The sequence below is a fragment of the Rana temporaria genome, chromosome 2 (assembly GCF_905171775.1).
Source record: "Rana temporaria chromosome 2, aRanTem1.1, whole genome shotgun sequence".
Taxonomy (NCBI): Eukaryota; Metazoa; Chordata; class Amphibia; order Anura; family Ranidae; genus Rana; species Rana temporaria.
In genome coordinates this window covers 430788172-430811416 of record NC_053490.1, presented here as the reverse complement: position 1 = coordinate 430811416, position 23245 = coordinate 430788172, and the positions used below count along the sequence as shown (strand labels likewise).

The following is a 23245-nucleotide window of genomic DNA, read 5'->3' as shown; positions in this document are numbered from 1 at the left end:
CAATGTTTGTCAACTCCAGTCCTCAAGTACCCCCATCAGGTCATGTTTTCAGGTTTTCAATTATTTTGCAAAAGTGATTTGATCAGTTTCACTGCCTTAGTAATTACCACAGCCGTCTGAAATCCTGAAAACATGACCTGTTGTAGGTACTTGAGGACTGAAGTTGAGAAACACTGTCTTAAGCCTCGTACACGCGCTCGGTTTACTCGGCAAGAACCAGCAAGAAAACTGCTGGCAGAGCTTTCTTGCCGAGTATACCAGGCGTGTGTAGGAGGCTTGCAGGTTTCTCGTCAAGAAAACTGCCAAAAATCTCGACGAGAAAAATAGAGAACATGTTCTCTATTTTCTCGTCGTGATTCTCGGCAGTGTTTTCCTGCCGAGAAACCCGAGAGTGTGTATACTTACCTGTCACCGTGGAAACCCGTGCAGGCTCGAAATGACTTTGACCCATGCACGGTAGATTCCTAGGCATAGGTAGGGTGCAGCAAGATGGCGGCGACGGCATCGAATGTGACGAGCGCTTGCTCGTCGTACGGCGATGACGTCACCGTGTTCTTGCCTTTCAAAAGAACCACGGTTCTTTTGAAAGGAGTGTCTGTATCATCAGGAAAAACAAAGTTTTTTTCCTGACAAGATTCTGGCCCGTGTGTACAGGGCTTTAGGCCTCGTACACACGACCGAGTTTCTCTGCAAAAACCAGCAAGAAACTTGCTGTTTTTTTTTTTTGCCGAGGAAACCGGTCGTGTGTACACTTTTCGACGAGGAAACTGTCGAGGATCTCATCGAGCCAAAAAGAAAGCATGTCTTCATTTTCCTCAACGGCAATGGAGAAATTTGGCTTGCCGAGATTCTCGACAGCCTAACAAGGAACTCGACGAGCAAAACGATGTGTTTCGCCCGTCGAGTTTCTCGGTCGTGTGTACGAGGCCTTAGAGTATGCTATTTGAAAGTAAGAGTTTGGCAATCTGAAAAGTAGGGTATGTACTGGCCAGAGTGGGATCACTACGATGCACTTGGCCAGCTTAAACATGTATAGCAATATATAGTGTGCAAACTATGAATCCCTGTTTTTTAAGCAAATGTTTGCTAGGAATATAAAAAGGTGTTTGGTAGAGTGCAGAGAGTTAACATCCAGTGTTAAAAATGTGGTTACATTCCTTTAAAATCTCATATATTGTACCATGTTGTATAAATGTAAGCCATTTAGGATCTAAACACAGATATATCTGTGAATTATTCTTTAATAGAACACACTGTCTGTTTTGTAACCTTCTTGTATTTCATTTTATATAATTCCAAAATGAGGGGATTATTCTTTTTTGTTAAACACATGGAAAACTAGAGCGTCTGTTTTGCTCGTCCCCGCCCTTTCTCAAGTTCACAAGTGACGGAGTGATAGCAATTTTGGTCAGATGACTTTTTCTCATTAAGGCATAAAGATTTCCTCAAGAACTGGCTGGTGGCGCTGTTGCTTCTTCTGTATTCATGTTAGTAATTGGCACTGTGGGTAACCAAAGGTAAAGCAAAGCATTTTAGAGTGCTGTAGGGGATTTGAAGCACAGCTCCAGGCAAAGAGCTGATTTGTTTAATCCAACAACAGATTTGTAATTCTGTATGGCAAATCTTTTAATTTCCAAGTCTCTGCCACAATGTATAGCATAGCACTTTCCTGTATAATGTGCCTGCTCATTACACACTGAAACAGCAAATTATGATTCCATTTATTGTCCGATAAGTGATCACAAACCACGGGAACCCCTGTCTATGTAACATGGTAGTAGCAAACGAAAGATTGACTAAACAGAACAACTTATCTATATGTGAGATTGCTGGGAGTAGAACCTGGCACCGGGTGGTGCTTAGTTTTGCCTCTGCACTGGGAAGGTAGCCTGGAAGGATTTTATTGTTTGGCATTTTCTTTGCCTGTTGTACAATCCCTGGCTCCTCATTGGTTTAAAACAGAAAATTATATCAAATACTTGGAGAAAGAGGAAGTCACAGCTCCAGGTGGGTATGCTGAGCAATCAGTGGCTTCTCAGGAAATCAAGGGTGCCGGCAATGCACAAGGCATATGATAGAGGCTAGGAAAATGGACAGCCGCACTCCAATAGACCTTTCATTTGTCTTTTATTGTAAAAACAGAACATAAAAAGGAATACAAAAATACAGTAAAAAATGGGGATAGCAGTCAACGCGTTTCACACTCTGGATCAGTGCTTAGTCATGGCTAAAAACTTTTTGCTGTATTTTTGTAGTGCATTTTCTGTTCTGTTTTTACAATAAAAAACAGCCGAAAGGTCTATTGGAGTGCGGCTGTCCATTTTCCTAGCCTCTATCATATATCAAATACTTACTATGATGTTTCTTTTCTGACACCAATCCTTGGCAGCATACATGCAGTTAGTATGCTGCCATGTTGGTGCCAGGAAAATTGAAAATTGTGTCAAATACTTACTCTAATTTTCATCTCTTGGTGCCAATCCATGGCAGCATACTAACCACTCCTATGCTGCCATGTTGTCACTAGGAAAACCAGTTACAGCACTCCCCTCCCTTTTTAAGTCCCTTCCTGCTTCCAGACCCTGGCCTAAAATGTACAGTGCCTTGCAAAAGTATTCACCCCCCTTGGGATTTTCCATGTTTTGTTGCCTAACAACCTGGAATTAACATGGATTGTTTGAGGATTTGCATCATTTGATTTACAGAACATGCCCACAACTTTGAAGATTTTTTTATAATTATTATTGTGAAGCAAACAAAAAATAGGACAAAATAACAGAAAAAGTCAATGTGCATAACTATTCACCCCCCTAAAGTCAATACTTTGTAGATCCACCTTTTGCGGCAATCACAGCTCCAAGTCGCTTTGGATAAGTCTTTTTGAGCTTGCCACATCTTACCATTGGGATTTATGCCCATCCCTCCATGCAAAACTGCTCCAGCTCCTTCCAGTTGGATGGTTTGCACTTGTAAACAGCAATTGTTAAGTTTAACCTGAGATTTTCTATTGGATTGAGGTCTGGGCTTTGACTAGGCCATTCCAACACATTTACATGTTTCCCTTTAAACCACTCAAGTGTTGCTTTAGCAGTGTGTTTGGGGCCATTGTCCTGCTGGAAAGTGAACCTCCATTCTAACCTCAAATCACACACAGAGTGGTACAGGTTTTGCTCAAAAATATCCCTGTATTTAGCACCATCCATCTTTCCCTCAACTCTGACCAGTTTCCCAGTCCCGACTGCTGAAAAACATCCCCACAGCATGATGCTGCCACCACCATGTTTCTCTGGGGATGGTGTTCTTTGGTGTTGGGTTTGCGCCAGACATAGCATTTCCTTTGATGGCCAAAAAGTAAAATATTAGTCTCATCAGATCAGAGCACTTTCCTCCATACATTTTGGGAGTCTCCCACTTTCCTTTTCACAAACTTAAAACGTGCAATTTTGTTTTTTGTTGAAAGTAATGGCTTTTTATTCTGACCACTCTGCCATAAAGCCCAACTCTATGGAGCGTACGACTTATTGTCGTCCTATGTACAGATACTCCAGTCTCTGCTGTGGAACTCTGCAGCTCCTCCAGGGTTACCTTAGGTCTCTGTAGGTCTCTGTGCTGCCTCTCTGATTAATGCCCTCCTTGCTCAGTATGTGAGTTTTGGTGTGCGGGTTTTCTGTTGTGCCATTTTCTTTCCATTTGGTTATGATAGATTTGATGGTGCTTCTAGGGATCATCAAAAATGTGGATATTTTTTTATAACCTAACCCTGACTTGTACTTCTTAACAACATTGTCCCTTACTTGTTTAGGGGGGTTCCTTGGTCTTCATGGCAGTGTTTGGTTAGTGGTGCCTCTTGTTTAGGTGTTGCAGCCTCTGGGGCCTTTCAAAAAGATGTGTATATGTAATGACAGATCATGTGACACTTAGATTGCACACAGGTGGACATCATTTCACTAATTATGTGATTTTTGAAGGTACTTGCACCAGAGCTTTTTATGGGCTTCATAACAAAGGGGGTGAATACATACGCACATGCCAATTATAATTGTTTTATTTCTGAAAAATAGTTTTATGTTTATATTTTTCTAATTTTACTTCACCACCGACTATTGTGTTCTGATCCATCACATATAATTCAGATAAAAAAAAAAAAAAAAAAAAACATTGAACTAAAGGCTGTAATGTAACATAATAGGCAAAAAGCCAAGGGGGGTGAATACTTTTGCAAGGCACTGTAAACTCTCCTTCAGGAAAATTTTCCACAATCCCCCCAATGCAATTCTATATCCCTGAATAGTACGTACAACTCATTTTGTACATTGTTAAGCTCCTTCAATACCAATGCAGCTGTTGGGGGGGGGTTCTTTTCCACAAAAAACTGCTGGCCACTTGACCCCCTCCATCCTGCCATTTGCAGGACAGGCTGGACATTACAGTACTGTAATGCGCCCCCTACTAGCTGCTCCTGACTGTTCAAGTTATGCATGTGCAAAAGTTTGCTCTCCCTGCTCCAGCTGTGCTCAGCATCCGCCACTTTTAGGCCACCACAACCGCACTGCAATAATGTTATGATGTTGGTAGCCATTACAACAGCATGGCAAACCAATACACTTAGCATATTTTCTTTAATTCCCGTCCATCGCTTCTCTTCCAAAAGAGAAGAGAAATCTCATACATATCTTACCTACAAAAACTTCTTCAGGTCAAGTTCAAGTATAAGAAGAAAATGCAGGCATTAAAGTACAAGAGCCTGCATCCTCAGAACCCTTAAAGCTGGCTCTAACAAGGCACTAGGTGCCCATGTGGCTGGTTCACCTCTCAGCAGTTATACCCTCTTTATTCCTCCCCTGTACCCTAACAAGTTGTAAGCTCTTGCATGCAAAGCCCCTCAATATATTCCATAAGGGGCCGCTCAATTTTAGTTTTTTTTTTACATCTCTCATCTCACTAACTTTAATTGAAGAGCTGAGGGCTGTGTGAAATCTGAGGTCTAGTCTGAAACTAGCCAGCACCCAGAGAGATTGGTGGCTAAGGGAGGTGCTGCCCTAGCTTGTCATAAAAATGAATAAGCTTGGCAGTAATTTCCCCTAACAGCCAGCCTGTTTCAGCACTCCTGTTTTAAGATAAAAGCAAACAAGTCTCAGTGCTCCCATGAACCCTAATAAGCTACCTGTTACAAATCAAGGAACAGCTTGGTTTCCAAGTAATTGATTTTTTTTTTTAAGTGTTTCCTTGAGAACCGTAGGTTCTGTATTGTGTTATAGTAAAGTGGTTGTAAACCCAACCACACATCTTGCACCTACAGGTAAGCCTAGATTAAGGCTTACCTGTAGGTGCAAGATATATCTCCTAAACCTACACGGTTTAGGAGATATTTACAGTAATTACAGGTGCCGATGTCTACGGTGCATGCGTGCCGTAGACAACGGCCCAGGCGCACTGAAAGTAACGTTTTTCTTATTGGCATAACCAGGGTTAATGCCGTATTTCTGCGCATGCGCCGGGACCTCATTGCCGCTCCGGCCAATCACAGCGCCGGAGCGGCGAAAACAGGAAGTATCTGCAAAGAGGACATGGCGGCGGGGAATGAGGAGGACTTTGGGGGCTTCGATATCAGGAAAGTGCCACATAATGAGCTAGTATGCTATGCATACTAGCTCATTATGCCTTTCTCTTGCAGGTTTTTTCCCCTCGTTTTTTTGGGGAGGGGGGGGGTTTACTTCCTCTTTAACTGTATATTTATTGCATATTTGTCTGCTTACTATACAGTACTGCAGAACTGTCATAACTTTACAACTAATAATAAAAATCCTTACACATTGTTGTTATGACTATGAGGATTCTAGTTACCACCATCTGATATCAATGCACATCAGTAGTGTATTTAGGTTTTGTGCTGCCCTAGGCCTGACTAAACTTGTGACCCCCTAATTTAAATATGACCACCCCTTCCTGTCAAGACCACAACCATTTCTGTTTAAGAGCTACCCTGTCATCTGTAAACCACACGCCTTCCCTTTTAGGCTCCACCTCTTCCTCTCTGTACATTAAAAGTGGGTAACAAGTGCCTACTTGCAAGCTCCTTGGGGGCAGGGACCAATGTGAATGTACAATGCAGGCCTCAAAATTTCAAGTCATGAGCCACTAGCCAGGCCTTAAAAGTTACTCACTACCACTTGCCACACCCAACCCCACAATTATCTCATGAGATAACACTAAGGTCCCTTTCACATGGGGTCAATTCGTTTTGACAGACCCCACTAGCTCAGTGGGGATCGCTCCATTGATCTCCACTGAGCCGGTTGGATGACAGGTCCATCTCTGCTCACTGTGCAGGGACCGACCTGTCAGAGCCCTGCTCTCCTCTATGAGGAGATCGGATGTCACCTGGTGCGGTAAAACATGGTGTCACCCCCCCTCAGTCCCTAGGATCAGTAATGCATAATGGCCGACAGGCCCTCTTACTAGACCCAGCGAAACAGCAGCAGTGATCCCACCGGCTGGATGTTTGCTCACCCTGTGTTGTGTAGCGGTCTCTCTGGTGGTGCTGGGCAGTGTGGCGGTCTCTCTGGTGGTACTGGGCAGCGTGGTGCTCTCTATGGTGGTGCTAGGCAGCGCGGCGCTCTATCCGCCTTCCGCCGGTGATTATACAGTATATGTGCGGGAGGCGGCCATGCAAGGCGAGACTCGGGAGGACAGGTTGGGGGGCTTTTTTTCGTGCGGGGCGGCTTATTTGCCGCCCCCCGCAAAGTGCCGCACTGGGCCTGGGCCTTGTCGGCCTAGGCCAAGAGACAGCACTGATGCACATACTGAATTGCCAAAGCATCTCATTAGGCCTTCAAAAATACAGTAACATTTGAAGCATTCAGCAAACGGCCTTCCACAAACTTGGGCAACTCAAACTGAATATACCAAAAACATATTCATAAGCAAAGTCCAGTTCAATGTGTGTTCAATGTGTTTCAAATGGCTCTTCATAAAGTGACATACCTCCGTAGATGCAGTTTTCCCAGATTGTATTGTCACCTGCTGAACTTCCACCATCCAAAGGCAGCTTAAAGTGGCATTAAAGTCCCATTCAACACTTTGATCTGCAGGTAAGCTTATAATAAGGCTTACCTATAAATAAAATAAATATATCCTAAGTGTGCACTGTTTAGGAGATATTTAGTGCCTCTGCAGCCAGTGACGTCACCGGCGCATTCACGGGAGTCGCTGTATACAGCACAGGGCTCTGAAGGAACGGCAAATGCCGTTCCTTCAGAGCCCTGTGCTGAAAACAGGGAATCTCGTGCACATGACATAAGCGGGGACATTATCAGGGACATTATCGTGGCTCAGCCATTCAAAGGGCCGGAGCCTGCGAACCTGGAAGAAAGACTGGGCGAAGATAGAAGCCCTGTCAGCAGTGACAGTGCACCACTGGATGTGATGCATACTAGCACATTATGAATTAACCTTACAAGGAGATATATATATATTTTTTTATTTACTTCCACTTTAACTCATAAAGGTGGAATCCAATGCAGATTTATTTCAGATAATTGCAGTACAGATGATGATTTTTTTCCAGTATTTAGAAATGTGAGAAGCCAATGACCTTCCTAAGTCCTGTCTCTGTGAGTACTAACGCTGACTATCGGCGCACGGAAGAAACACGAAGGGTCTAGCTACAGTAGGTGAACTCGATATTGTGTCAATCTCGCTCCCTTTCTCGGCGAGATTGACCACCTACGAGCCCCATCGCGGGAGCCAGCGCCGAGCTGGCTTGCCGCGATGGAGACAGAGCCGTCATAGAAGCGACGGGAGATCCGACTTGGATTCCCGCCAATTCTACACGTGTGCGGCGTTTGTTATGAATCCTTCTTCACTTCTCCAGATGTTGACACGCCGGCTCTTCTCACTGAAATGACGGATGCGCGCCTTGCATCGGACCTATATAGGCCTCACAGTCCCATCATGCTCTGTACCTACCCAGAGCCGGCGTGTCAACATCTGGAGAAGTGAAGAAGATGACGTCACAGCCCGGAAGAAGAAGAATACTTCACAGCACGGAAGAAGAAGATAGACGTTCAGCGCTGAAGGAGAAGGCACCGGACAGCTGGAGGAAGAACCGGGGTGCGCCGAGTCAACAGCGGAGAGCGGCGAACATAGAAGGAGACCCCCCGGATAGCGGAGAAGACCCGTCGGGATAGCGGAAGAAGAAGCCCCCCCGCCGAAGACGCCGGAGGAAACCCGCTGGGGGGTGGGGGCTTTTTTAAAAGCGACCCCCCCCCGGCGGTGGAAGAGAACCAGACGGCGGCCCCCACCCACCCGAAGACGTCACAGAAGAAGCCCCCCTGGTAAACAGAGCTAATAAAGAAGACAGGGGGGGCCTCCGGAGCTGAAAAATAAATTATTTTAAAAACCCTTGTGTGGTGTGCTTATTAACTTTGACATTTTTCCTCCAGGTGAATGGGTAGGGGTACGATGTACCCCATATCCATTCACTTAGGGTGGGGGGCCGGTATCTGGGGGCCCCCTTATTAAAGGGGGCTCCCAGATTCCGATAAGCCTCCCGCCCGCATACCCCGACAACCAACGGCCAGGGTTGTCGGGAAGGGGCCCTGTCCTCATCAACATGGGGACAGGGTGCTCTGAGGTGGGGGGGCCGCAGTGCGCCCCCCTGCCCCAGAGCACCCAACCCCCCCATGTTGAGGGCATGCAGCCTGGTACGGCTCAGGAGGGGGGGGGGGCGCTCGCTCGTCCCCACTCCCTTCCTGGCCGGCCGGATAGCGTGCTTTGGATACGGGTCTGGTATGGATTGTAGGGGGACCCCCTACGCCATTTTTTTCGGCGTAGGGGGGCTCTCCTTACAACCCATAACAGACCTAAGGGCCCGGTATGCTCCTGAGGGGGGAACCTATGCCGGATTTTTATTTAAAATCCGGCGGGGACTTCCCCCTCAGGATTCATAACAAACGCCGCACACGTGTAGAATTGGCGGGAATCCAAGTCGGATCTCCCGTCGCTTCTATGACGCGCTTGCTGGGATGTGCTGTCACTATTCCAGTGAGTGCGAGATCTCGGCACCACGTCGCCGAGAATCAGCGCGATGCTGTCGTGCTAAAAACACAATGTCACAAACACCTACTGTAGGACTAAACTAACTAGCACTAAATAGGAGGCGAGGACAGAGGGAGATACCAATTCAGGTAAGTAAACACGTTGTAATGACCCAAAACCACCACTAGATGTCAGCAAACATTAAAGGCAACCTGATACTGTTTAATATAACACAGAGAAAATACATATAAATGGTACAGAACAATGTGACTAACTGCTATTACTATACTAACTACTACTACTAGCTATATTGGGTTCTAGATAAATGCAGACCTTTAGAGACATTAACATAATGTTTAGCTGCAGTGAAAACTGCATACTGAATTTTTTTGCAAAGTCCAAGCTTGCTTTTTACAAGAAAATGCTAAATTTGCATACAGCTTCAGCTATCTATATCTCTGTATTTACTGATTGCTCCTACATGCAGTTTTTACTCATGGTAACCGCTGTATATCCATTTTCTAATATATGCTCAGTTTGAATCACCTAGGTTAGTTAAAGGTTGACTTTCGGGGTCAGTCCTATGATTTAAAGCAGATCTACAAGTATTCTTGTAATGTACTTGGGTTGGTGCCATGTAATGGCATTTAATATGCTATGTTTACATAAAGGTGAAGTAAACTTAAATGAGAACGTCACCAGCCTATTCATTTTAAACAAGCCACCTGTATGGAAGCAGGCATACATCTGTGAAAAATACTACTTAATAAGAGTTTTATATATGTGGCTGCATTCATTTTAATATACATTTTTGCCATTCTATTAAATATAAGGAAACATAATTACATACCACACATATATTGTTAATCAGAAGAGAGTCTAAAGCAGAAGCTTTTATGTTTTACATATATAAATACAGTATACTGTTGTACACCCCAACATATTTGTCAGAAACCCTTTTCTTTCCTTTCAAAATCCTTATTAACAAGAATTCAAATACAAGTGAGTCTAATTATTCATTAAACAGGTGTCCAGTAGACAGTTGATTATCCACTTAAGGACAGAAGGTGTTTTTCAGATTCGGCCTTTACAAGACTAAAAAATTTTTTTTTGCTAGAAAATTACTTAAAACCCCCAAAAATTATATATATTTTTTTCTAACACCCTAGAGAATAAAATGGCGGTCATTGCAATACTTTTTGTCACACCGTATTTGCGCAGCGGTCTTACAAGCAAACTTTTTTGGAAAAAAATCACTTTTTTGAATTAAAAAATAAGACCACAATAAATTTGGCCCAATTTTTTTATATATTGTGAAAGATAATGTTACGCCGAGTAAAATGATACCCAACATGTCACGCTTAAAAATTGCGCCCGCTCGTGGCATGGCGTCAAACTTTTACCCATAAAAATCTCAATAGGCGACGTTTAAAAAATTCTATAGGTTGCATTTTTTGAGTTACAGAGTAGGTCTAGGGCTATAATTATTGCTCTCGCTCTAACGATCGCGGCGATACCTCACTTGTGTGGTTTGAACAACGTTTTCATATGTGGGCTCTACTCGCATATGAGTTCGCTTCTGCGCGCAAGCTCGTCGGGACGGGGCGCTTTAAAATAATTTTTTTTTTGTTTTCTTATTTATTATTCTTGATTTTATAATTTTTTACACTGAAATAATAAAAAAAAAAAATTATCACTTTTATTCCTATTACAAGGAATGTAAACATCCCTTGTAATAGAAAAAAGCATGACAGGTCCTCTTAAATATGAGATCTGGGGTCAAAAAGACCTCAGATCTCATATTTAGACTTAAATGCAAGAAAAAAAAAAAAAAGGAAAATTTGTCATTTAAAAAAATGACAACAAAAAAATTGTCTCTTTAAGACGCTGGGCGGGACTGACGTTTTGACGTCACTTCCGCCCAGCAAAGCTATGAGGACGGGTGGGGGCCATCTTGCCCTCACTCGAGTCCTCACTGAAGAGCCAGCAGCATCCGATCTCCTCCGCCGCTACCGGGGAGCGGAAGAGCGGCGGGAGGGGGGGCCCTCACCCGCCACCGATAACGGCGATCCCCCCCATTTTTTTTTATAAATGTTTATTTTTTATTTTTGTTTATATTTATTTTTTTATCTTAAAATTATTATTTTTTTATTAAAAGGCCCAGGGGTCCCCAGGGCCCCCGGATGGCAACCCCCCTTTTTTTTTATTTATTTTTTATAAATGTTTATTTTGTTTATATTTTTTTTATTTATTTTTTATTAAAGGGCCCAGAGGTTTATTTTTTTCTTTTTATTAAAGGGCCCAGAGGTCCCCAGGCCCCCGGATGGCTACCCCCTTTTTTTATAAAAACATTTTAGTAGTCCCATAGACGTCAATGGGGTTCTTTTATTTTTATATATATTTTTATTTATTCCTTCTTTTTTTTGTAAAGGTCCCCCCCCGCTTCTCAATTTCAGGCGGCAGCACCCCCCCCCCCCGGTTCGGGTTCCCTGAAGCTGTGTAAGGGGTCCCATAATTCCTGATGGTGGCCCTGAGGCCATTATAAATGTTTTTGGAACTGATGGCTTCAGAACTGTATGGTGTCTAGACTTACCTATAGGTACTACTTGCCAAGGGAGGTGTACAACCAATTTAAACCCATGTCACACAGTCAGTGTCTTTATTAAAAAGGTTGAAGAACCGAGGCTGACGAATTCTTAAGTCATGTTACTTTATAATGTAAGGGTTACATTAAGATACTAGTATAGGCGTAATCAGGCCTACACCTACTTATATCCCTGGAAAATTAGACATTAGAAAACCATTGGAAAGGTTTACGATCAAGAAATAAGAGAAAATCTGCGGATTACTGCTGTGTGTTAATTGACTCAAGCCACTGCCAATTTTCAGATTTAAAGTGCAACTCGTATACATTTGCAAGAGGGCCCACCCTTTCACCAACCCCCAACTCCCTCCCTCCATAAGCTGCAGTTACTATAACAAACTCAACCAGGGTTCATCCAGAAGTTACTAGGTATTGGTTGTAGAAGATTGACCTCCAGTTTGACAGTGCTTTCATACTTCTGGGGACAAAGCCACACGGCAGAGCCAGCTGCATAACAGAAATAATAGTTTTAGGTGTTTGTAAGGGTGGCATTCGGACCACTATTCTAAAGGGAGCATTCTTCACTAGTGCCACAAACACCAAAAACAGACCAACTAGTTTCTCCAGTTTATAGTCTATTGGTTAAGGAAACATTTCCACTTATGCCTAGTTTTGTGACTAAATTGGAGATGGACTTGAATAACACTACCAAAGAGGCTGTCTGGCATAAGGCATTGCCCTTAGCCCACAAAATCTCTGTCTCTTCCAGAGCTCAGGGGAATTAGAAGATGTTATTAAACTGGTACAGATGTCCATTTGTTCTCCACAAAATGGACCCCTTCTTTAAGTAAATGACAGAATTGCAGGACATACAAGTCACAACATGTCAAGCATTAACCTGCTCACTATGATACCTGGAACATATACATTTATAATGGACTACTGTGAGACACTTGACTGTGGCTTGCACCGTTTTCGCTAAATGCTTGTGATAGTACAATACCCCCCAAATAATGGAAATGGGGGGATTAGCTTACATACATCAGATGGAATGAACGATTTCCCAGTACAGAAACACAAATGATGACTTTTTAAATACTTTGTTAGTCTGGATATGCTACAAGAGTATATGTATATACAGCAGATATAAGGTTTGAGAGCTCCTAAAGGGTGTGGAGATTTACTCTTTCTCTACTATAAGAACTTTGGGCCAGATTCACAGAAGAGATACGACGGCGTATCTCCTCTCCTGATACGCCGTCGTATCTCTGTGTTACGGCCGTCCTAACTATGTGACTGATTCATAGAATCAGTTACGCATAGCCAGCCCTAAGATCCGACAGGTGTAATTGAATTACACTGTCGGATCTTAAGGATGCAATTCTAGGACGGCCGATAGGTGGCGAGGCCATTGCGGTCGGCGTAAAATATGCAAATGACTAGTTACGGCGATTCCCGAACGTCCGCGCTGCCCGTCGATCTAACTTTACGTTGTTTCCGTCGAGTTACGCCACGTAAAATTAGGGCTGAGCTCTAGTTGTTCTAAGCCATGTTAAGTATGGCCGTCGTTCCCGCGTCGAAATTTAAAAAACCACGTCGTTTGTGTAAGTCGTCCGTGAATGGCGCTGGGCGCCATTTACATTAACGTCTAAACAAATGACGTCTATGTGACGTCATTTAGCGCAATGCACGTCAGGTAATTTATCCGACGGAGCATGCGCAGTACGTTCGGCGCGTGAACGCGCCTAATTTAAATGGTGCCCGCCCCATTTGAATTGGGCGGGCTTGCGCTGAGCGCATTTACGTTACACCGCCGCAAGTTTACAGGTAAGAGTTTTGAGAATCAGGCACTTACGCTGTAAACCTGCGGCGGTGTAACGTAAATCCGATACGTTACGCTGCCGTGGAGCAACGTAATTGTATCTGAATCTGGCCCACTATTCCTTTATCTTACCTCTTTCTCTGCCCCTCGTTTCTCCCTTGTTAAGTACATATGCAATGATATTCCTCCACCGATCTCCAAACTTGGTGATCAGAGATTAGACACCGTAGAACTATAGATATCCACTCCAGTATTTTAACAGGACTAGTATATATATATATTTGCCCACACACACACTTCCCACACCGTATTTTGAAACACCAGATGTGTGTAAAAGACTGATGCTCGGAAGTCCTAATAATATGACATGCAGAATTTTTGGGCACCTCCTTGAAGCATTCACTGAAAGCTACAAAGCATATTGACTGGCACTCGTATAACACTAAGTACACATGCTTGTGGACCTTGTGTTGTGACTTACTGGTAACAGGGAAAGTGGTGAAACTGTTGGGGGTTTCCTGCTTGTCTCTAGAAAAAACACTACCAAAGGAAAGTATGAAAAATAAAAAGCCAATGGAAAACTTCTGGATGAACGTATTTTTTCTTTTTTGCTTATATGTTGAAAAGTAACCTCACCATTATCACAAAAATAACAACAAAGACACCTTCAAAAATGTAGTATTTGATCACCACAGTTTTTTTATTATATAAGTAAAAACAATTGAAAAGATGGAAAACATTTTTTTTTTTAACATTCTGCTATTAAACATTTCCATAGAATTTTTTTTATATAAATGTTGTCCAAAATATATTCTGCTATTGCACATGCCTTTGGTAAAACATTTCCTATAAGCACATATTAATTGGTTTGCGTGAAAGCATCTACATAAAATGGTATATATACAGTATACTGGAATTCTTAGTTATTTATTTTTGTCTCGTGAAAGTGTATCTAACCCCAAGAACAAACATTTAGTACAGGGCTGCCCAACCTTTTGAAGAGCAAGGGCCACTTAGGCGACTTGGTAACCGGTCGTGGGCCACAATGGGCAGAGTAGGTGGATGGCAGCCCACTCGGCTATACTGTATAGAGCCCACTCTACTCCCAGCACACCAAACCAGGTAATAGAAGTCTGTGGCACAGTGTAGGTAACCCACAGGTGCCCTTCTCTGCACCTGTGGATAAGTTTGAAAGAAGCCCAGTAACCACTGCAGAACAGATAAGCCCATATATACAGTGTGATTTTAGTAATAAATTTACCTTTACTAACAGTATTATATTCAATTTTATTCCATCCCAGAGCAGGAGGTCGCGGGCCACATATGGCCCCCGGGCCACTGGTTGGGCAACCCTGATTTAGTAGATTGTGTGTTGGCAAGTGTGGCTTGTTCACTTGTGGTTACAGTATCACATGCAACCAGACGTCGACTCAGAAAATTCCAGTTGCTGGGCTGCATCAACTGCATCAACTGTACAGCTCACTCCATACTGATCCTTGCATGGATGGTGGCCATAGGCCTAAGCATCCCACTCTTCTGACCGTGTATTGCTATCCCCCTTGCCCCCAGCAGAACTCACACATTAATTCCAAGCGCCAATTTCTAAGACTCTGTGACCAGGTTTGCACCAGCAACCACTTTTCTTTTTCAGAAGGAGGAGCAACCCTAAAATAGACCTAAGCCCAACTCCACTTGCCTACATGAGGCTTACCAGTTTATATGGCTGAGTTTGTTTTCTTTTCTCTGGCATTTTTTTATTTTATTTGCTGGTGGTGGGCTTTTCAATATCGTACTTTCTGTACTAGGGGGACAATGCTCACTCATTGTACTGCATGTCTAGAGTAGCAGCGATGTCCCAATAGCGCAGAATGTGTGTTAAGACTGCAGAACACCTCCCCCTTCTTCTTCTCCATAACACAGAGGTAGGAAGTGCTGACATCGGTGTTTGAGATCACACCGCGGAAAGCACAGAACACAGAACAGAAATGGATTTTGGGCATGATCAACAGGTATTTTTTTTGCATTTGCTGAACAAATTTGACTAAACACTTTCAATAGTATAGTTAAAGTAGATGTAAACCCACTCTCATCCTTTCTAAACTACTGCCATAGTGCTGATCTATAAGGATATGGGTGCCTCCTGAATGTATCCTTACCTGTCAAATGTCTCCCCTCTGTCTGTTATAAGAACGGAAAAACTGCAGATTCTGTGGGTGGATCTGTTGTCTGGAGCTCGGTGGGTGGAGTCGTGATCACAGTAGACTCCCCCCGCCCACCTGTACACTCCCCTTGTCAACATGCATTTTCTCCTGTGTATTCCTTAAACTAAATTCTGCTATGATCACTAACATCCAGTCAAAATCCAAAAAAGTAACCACATGACTTCAGAAAAGGAGTGGGGGTGGGAATTAAAAAATAATGCCTCTCAGGCTAGTGCATAAGATATGTAAATAATCTGTCATTCACAGCAAGGGGGAAGAACGGACAAAAGTTTTCTCCTGTTTGTCTGTTTATCTCACTGAAAAAACAAAAGAGGATTGCTCAGAGCTGGATTAACTCTTTGTGGCAAGACTGGGCACAGATGATAGGAAATCTTATACTCTACATGATGACAGCAAAAAAAACAAAAAAACAATAGGGTTTACATCCACTTTAAAGCATTGGTCCAGCTTGGAGCAATGTAAGTATACATGTTCCATACTTGGCCAAGCCCTGTGACAGCTGGAAATCACTGTAGTAGTCACCACTACTACAGTGATCCCTGCTAGCTTCCAGGTCATGCATCAAGTTGCTGCCCTGCTATATAGTGAACACAGATGGTCACTCACACAGTGCGGGCACCATTCACAGAAGGCCTTGTGTTTTTCTCAATGAATAAAAGGCATTTTCTGATTGGATGGGGTGGAAATTGTGAGATTAACATCCTGCTTCTGCACCTCATCAAACCAGAGAATTGATTGATCATTGTGAAAATAAACCTGGGAAGTTAGTGGAGATCACTGTAGTAGTGGTGCCTTCTACAGTGATTTAAGCTTGCACATGGATCCCACAGGTATGCCACATGGTCCAAGCTGTATCAACATCATAACTAAGCAAAATATATCCATACTTGGAATTCAGCTTCAACAGATAAATTCAGAATCTGGGTCCCATTGCAGCGAAACAACTGAAATATTTGTATATACATGCTTCCAAAACTACTTGATGACAGGACACCTCTACCAAAAATAAATGAACCTTATGCCTCTTACACACAGTCGGACTTTTTTGGTCGGAAGTCCGACGGACCTTAGATAGAGAACCTGTTCTCTATCTTTCCGTCGGACTTCCGACGGACTCACGGTGGACTTTTGCACGGTCAAAAGTCTGACCGTGTGCACGAGGCATTAGGAGCAGTTCCGGAAGTAATTAGCAGAACTCGAAGGATCAGATTGATTCTTCCTTTCTGGATAAAGGCACAATTTAAACATCACTTTCAAGGCAATTTAATTGATGGAAACTGATTTAGACACTTTACTGTTCTTTAAATATAAACATCCTCCCATATGCCCTCCTCTGTGGAAACGGCTCTTTCTCCCAGGCAGTACAATGTTTGAGTTTTGTTAGACAACTGTCAGAAGTAATTTCACTATAAAGAAATGAGATAAGCATGGAGCACTGGGCTGGGTCATAACATGTTGATTAGTCCATTACAGAACAAAAAAAAAAAAACAATCACAGATGTATTCAGTGTTAGTTATGTTATTGTTAAGACTTTGACTGGATAGCTGGATAGCTGGGCTGAAGACTGGTATAGAGATAAGGAGGGCATGTATAATTTTATTCAGTGATAAATGCATCCAAGCTGTTGCATGCAGTAGTTCACCACGTGTACCGGCAGAGATGGGAACTGTTCTAGAGCAGAAGGTCTTAGGAGGAGCAAAGGGTATGGTTTGGTTGATTTTTTGAGACAAGCTTGGTGATGTAGCTGGGGACAAAGTTCTGGATGGTTTTGTATGTTGTCGTTATTTTTTTAATTGTATTCAGAAGTTAAGGGAAGGATTGTCAGAGAGGAGTGGTGGACACTGAACGATTAGTAGGGTGGATAAATCTGGCAGCAGCATTCATGACAATACCCCTTAATCATATTCACACATTCTCCACCCCAAACTCACTCCTTAATACTGCCTGTTGAATTGTGCTCTGCTATGTTGTAGCTGGTACCTGAACTTAGAGCCCTCCAACTGTTTTCTGCCATGTTGCAGGAGGTGAGAAAACTGTCCCACTTCTCCACCTCCTCCAATCAGCTTTGTCAGCTTTGAGATCATTATAGTTGTCATGCCTAACTTTATAGGGTGGAAACCAAGGCATCATGTCTGTTTTCAAAGGCGTCTGTATGAAGGCCCATGGATGTATTTTCTGTTACGGGTCCATACACAGATTTATTTGGATACACCCAGAATGCAACATGGATCCAAATATATATATATATATATATATATATATATATATATATATATATATATATATATATATATATATATATATATACTGTATATATATATATTTGTCCTTCTTAAAGTCTGATTAGTTTATTTGAAATACTGAATTTGCCTGACCGATGTCAGTGCAGTAGTTAGAAGGAGTTCCTTTGCTGGGCACACTTCTGATGAAGTGCTCAGTGACATCTTGTTTGTTGCATTCTGTTATTATCCAATCGGCATTGTCTCAGTCTGTATATGCAGTAAAGCATGCTTGTTAAATTCGTTGTGGAACCTAAGGGGTTAATCCTCTGCATTGTGTAAAAAGGCTGTTTGATCCCATCTTCTTTGATCCTCACTTTTTTCCACAGTCCCCAAACCATCTCCTGATAGAACAGAGCTTTGGGGGCACTCTGCACATGCTCAGTTTTGTGTGTATTGCTAGAAAAAGTTTTTTTTTGGGGGGGGGGGGGGTTGTACATGTGATCAGCACAGGGCCAATCAGGACAATCAGGGCAGAATGAAAACTACTCCTACAAGCTTTAACCAGGCACTGATATAAATCACAAGACTGCTCTAACTGCTAAATGAGAAAAGATATTTAACAGTTTATATTGACTAAATTGATTGCATTTATATGTTATGTGTACTGCCGGATACCAGATATAGTGAATGCAGGGTCCTGGGTTTAGTAAAATTTTAACTTTGTTCTGTAAACTACTGATCCTGCATGCAATGAAGATGAATCTAGCACATCCCTCTAAGGAGCTGTGGTTAAACTGGGATCCTCCACCCTGCACAGCCAGACACACCGAATTTCCAAAGGCACTTTTGAGGCAGAGAACAGTCTATGACTTTGTGTTTTTTTTTTATTAGAGGGTTATAACTTGGATAGGGATGGGAGGTTATAGGATGCCCACTTAACTTTAGCAGAACTTCAGGGACATTCTTCCTATATACAGTCTCTATATACAGCTCCACTTTATTTTTCAGTGCACACTTGGTTGGTTGGTTGTGTAGCAAAAAGATTACAGTGTCCAGCTTGTACTCCTCCTCCTGTGGCTATTGATCCCAGAACCACCTCTTCAGGCACTGCCAACACGCCTGGCTGCAGTTGCCCCTTTACTAGCCCTCCAGGTTAACTTCTCCACCACAGTCCTCCAGACCGACACACACCAGCCCACTTGGCTGACTCTCAGGAGATTTACCAGTAGTGCTGACCTGCCCCTGCTGTCCTCTCTCCTTGCTCTTGTGCCTCCACAAAGGTCTTCCTTCATGTGTTATGGCAGGATCCTTGCAGCACTCTAGCCCCAACTTAAGGTCACCCCCCCCAGACTAGGGGCACCTTTGAGGGCCTCCTCGGCACTCAAAGTTCTCCATCTTCCACCCGACTTCCCTTTGCTGACATGACTCATGCCTATTTATAAGGTGGCCTGCCCCCTGCCAGCCCTTTACTGGGGATTTGTTGAGTCCTTCATAAATATGCTAAGCAGTTCCTGCTAACCCCCACCCGCTATGTCTAGAACATTCTCCAGTGTCCCAGAAAGCAGGGGGAGGCACCGGAGAGGCTGCAAGGATGAGTCATCCAGCCCAGATTCACTGAACCCTGACCCAGATTCACAGCTCAGGCTTAGAAATGTGCCTACACTAACACCTAGCACAACTAAAGGGTGCTACATGAACAAAGGCTAGAGCTAGTTTCTGTGATGGGCTAACCTGTAATCTGAAGTTTCTGCAAAACCAATATGCATATAATGTAGTAACACCAAATATGATAGGGACGTGATAGGCTAGAACTACATCCTTAACCTAAAGGGAATTTTTGTGGATAAAAATATGGTAGCAAACATTAATGTTTTTTTTTTTTTTTGCAGGTTCTGCAGCTGTCATTCTCACTTTATTATCTAGGGAGACACTGCATTGGAACCAGCATGTAAGAAGGGAGTTCAGATTTTAACGGCTACATGAGATAGTGAAGACGGGATCAGAATGACAGACCTTGAACCTGCAGCGTTCTCTTAAGAATATCCATAATTCAAGCTGATACACACTGTATATGGTTAAATAATGCTTATCACCTGAAAGTCTGCTAATCAGCCAAATAATTTCTTTATATCTTCACCCCACAATCAAAAGCGATGTACTATTTTTTTTTTTTGCTTTATAAATAAATGCAGTAAACCCAGAAAACCCAGTGAGGTTGTTATCCATTATGTAGCAATGTTATAACACTTTATGTGATGGTATTGTGTGTAGTGTGATGACATGACAACATTGAGTACTTGAACATTAAAATATGACAAAACAAGGAACTATTTAAAATTCTGGCAGTAATTTTCTTAGGGTGTATCTAATAAAATATAAGTAGTTTTATCATTTCAGTGTAAACATTGTATGCTTCAGGGCACTGTGCAGAACAGAATTGCGAAAGTGCAAAAAGACGGGCATAGCAAGTCTGCCAATATTCTACATAAATTAAGCTTTTTGTGTAGAAATGTGTGCAGACGCATTGCATGCATGCCAAGGAGTGCTGGCGTTTGGGTGTGCATGCCTAATACCAGAACTGGCCCCCAAACACCATATTTAGGAAAGGAAGCAGTGACAGTAGATAGCTGGATGATCTTCAGCTTATCAGTGCTGTTTTTTCCTGTGTACCCTATATTATCATGATTCCTCGTTACCGACTTGATCTGACCTCTCATTGTTACCCCATGTCTTGTAAAGGACTCTGCCTCTTCTGACCCCCCATGTATAACCTTGGCTTGCCTCCTGACCTTTCTGCTGTCTTCTGCTCCTGATTCCTGTGCATGACTGTTCCTGACTATGCTCCTGCCTTGCATCCTACTGATCTCTCGTATTTGACCCTGACTTGGATCCAGACCTTGACTATGCTTCTCTAGTCCCACCGTACTGGTCTAACTCTGCTCCTTCCATGGGTGTCAGAACGCCCCTTGCTGCCACACCGGGGGTGCTCTTCCACAACAGTTTCTTGTGTTCCTGCCATCACTCCTGACAGTCTGCCAGAGAATCACTTAGCTGGGGACTTCCTGAAGTAGATCTTAGTAGACCAGCCTAAATGGCATCTGTGCTTCTGTGAGCCTTGCACTCCCTGTCATCACCTCCAGGGGTGCTAGGACCTTAGTCACAAGGGAAGCCCTATTGTCACCTTGGCCTCCAACCAGGTATATGGCAGTATGCATTTAAGTTAAGAAATGTTTAGAAATTCCCCTAAAACTAACCTTTATCTATTCATGATGTTGTAGTGATTCACACAATTATCTGAGCAAGTTAGGTACCAAATGGAAGGCATTCATTCATGAATGACCTCTGCTAGTGAATCCAAATAACACTTTTTGTTGGATCCATTAATTCAGAGTATTATGGTAAGCATCCACCTCTTGGCATCTCATGCTGTGTTGTGGGAGGACAGACGGAATTAACTCAAAGGTGTTTAGTAGTAATGAGTCCTTTGTTTTATGAAGATCCGGCAACTACAGAAATCCTCTTTAAAGACTTTATTGTAGATAAAGGAAATACATGCTAACGTGTTTCGGCTGAAAGAGGGTTTCTGAAGTTCCTGGCTCTTCCTACTACTTTCATGCATCCAGTAATTGGAGAACACTTTTGGAGCTAGAACACCTATGTTTGGATTCCATTCATTTATGCAGGGTGTGTTCCCTTTGAGATCTATGGCTTTGTCTCTTTTGCTTGTCCCTATTGTTTTATGCTTTCACAAATTACACTTTCAGCTTTTATATCTTTGTTGTTCTCTCATGTTAGATGGAATACCTATATTTCATAAACAGACGAATCTGAGGCTGTGTTTTCAGTGATGGGTGGTTTATATTTCAGTGATCCTATTATTAGTTCATGCCCACTTGGATGCTTTCCTGTGCATATCAGGGATAAAAGCATTTGTGGAAATTTAAATTCATAGATTTCTGGCTAATATGATGATTTATTCTATGTCTTTTTATTTATGGGTATATGTACTTTGTTTTTGGCTTATTTTGGTATTTACAAAAATAGACAAATATCAGTAAGAAACTTTTAATAAAAAATAGATATAGCAAAGAGATGGGATTTTTGGGGGGCCCTCTCCCATATTGACATGCTGCTGCCCAGTGCATACATATCAGCTGTAAGCAGAAATCCATCTTGGCTTTGCATGAGTATTTGTATTCTTAATATTATGTGCTAAGTTGTGTGTACCTTTTATATTATCAGTACTAAAACTTCTCCTGATGAAGCTTTACTGCAAAATGCTTTGAGAACTCACATTCAGATTTATATGTTATGTCTAGAATTCATCCTTACACTCTCAAATTGAAAGGCTCTAATATACAACCCATTAATGAGCAATTATTGGATGTGATATGATGTCTGATAAAGGTTAATGTACAGTATGTGGGTTTTGACACAGTAATGCTGTTTTTATATTACTTTTAACATTTATATTCAATAACATTTTGTTTTTATGCTTTAAGTGAGGTCCTTCCCTGAGATGTGCACCTTAAAATTACCATCTCTTTGCTATATTTCTTGACAGGGAAAGCCCAGAATTTAAGGACTTTCAATAATGTTGACCGCGGCTGAATCCAAATTCAAAAAGATGTATTTAATATTCAAGCAAGCAGTTAACCACAAGCCTGGAGAACAACATTGTACATGGTGATACAATCAATATAAGTGTTCTACCGAGGCTTGAGTGCCTCAGTTCTGGCTTTGCATGAGTATTTGTATTCCTTATATTATGTGCTAATTTGTGTGAACCTTTTATATTATCAGTACTAAAACTTCTCCTGATGAAGCTTTACTGCGAAACGCTTTGAGAACTCACATTCAGATTTATATGTTATGTCTAGAATTCATCCTTACACTCTCAAATTGAAAGGCTCTAATATACAACCCATTTATGAGAAACTATTGGATGTGATATGATGTCTGATAAAGGTTAATGTATGTGGGTTTAGACACAGTAACGCTCTTTTTTTTTTACTTTTAACATTTATATTCAAAAACATGTTGTTTTTATGCTTTAAGTGAGGTTCTTCCCTGAGATTTGCACCTTAAAAATTACCATCTCTTTGCTATATTTCTTTTTTTATGAATGCTGTGGGGATGTAGCACATGGTGTAGCCCTTGAGAATATATTTAGTACATCAGAATTTTTTTTTTTTTTTTTAAACATTGGATTGCTGGATCATGACTTTGTGAAGCATTTGGTTTACATTGCCAACATGGAGCTAAATAACAGCAACACTAATACAGACATGGGGATAAGGTTGCGTGTTCTAGCCCAGAGGTGGTCTGCCTTTTTAAAGATGGGATTCATACAGT

The 23245-nt window shown here is 42.3% G+C and overlaps 1 long non-coding RNA gene across 1 annotated transcript in view; it reads left to right on the top strand.

Moving 5' to 3' along the window:
* Positions 1 to 21854, top strand: part of LOC120927550 — a 30439-nt gene extending 8585 nt beyond the window's left edge. Inside the window, exon 2 of the long non-coding RNA XR_005747098.1 lies at positions 19780 to 21854. This is a non-coding gene — a long non-coding RNA (uncharacterized LOC120927550). The remainder of the gene's footprint in view (positions 1 to 19779) is intronic.
* The last annotated feature ends 1391 nt before the right edge of the window (positions 21855 to 23245 follow it).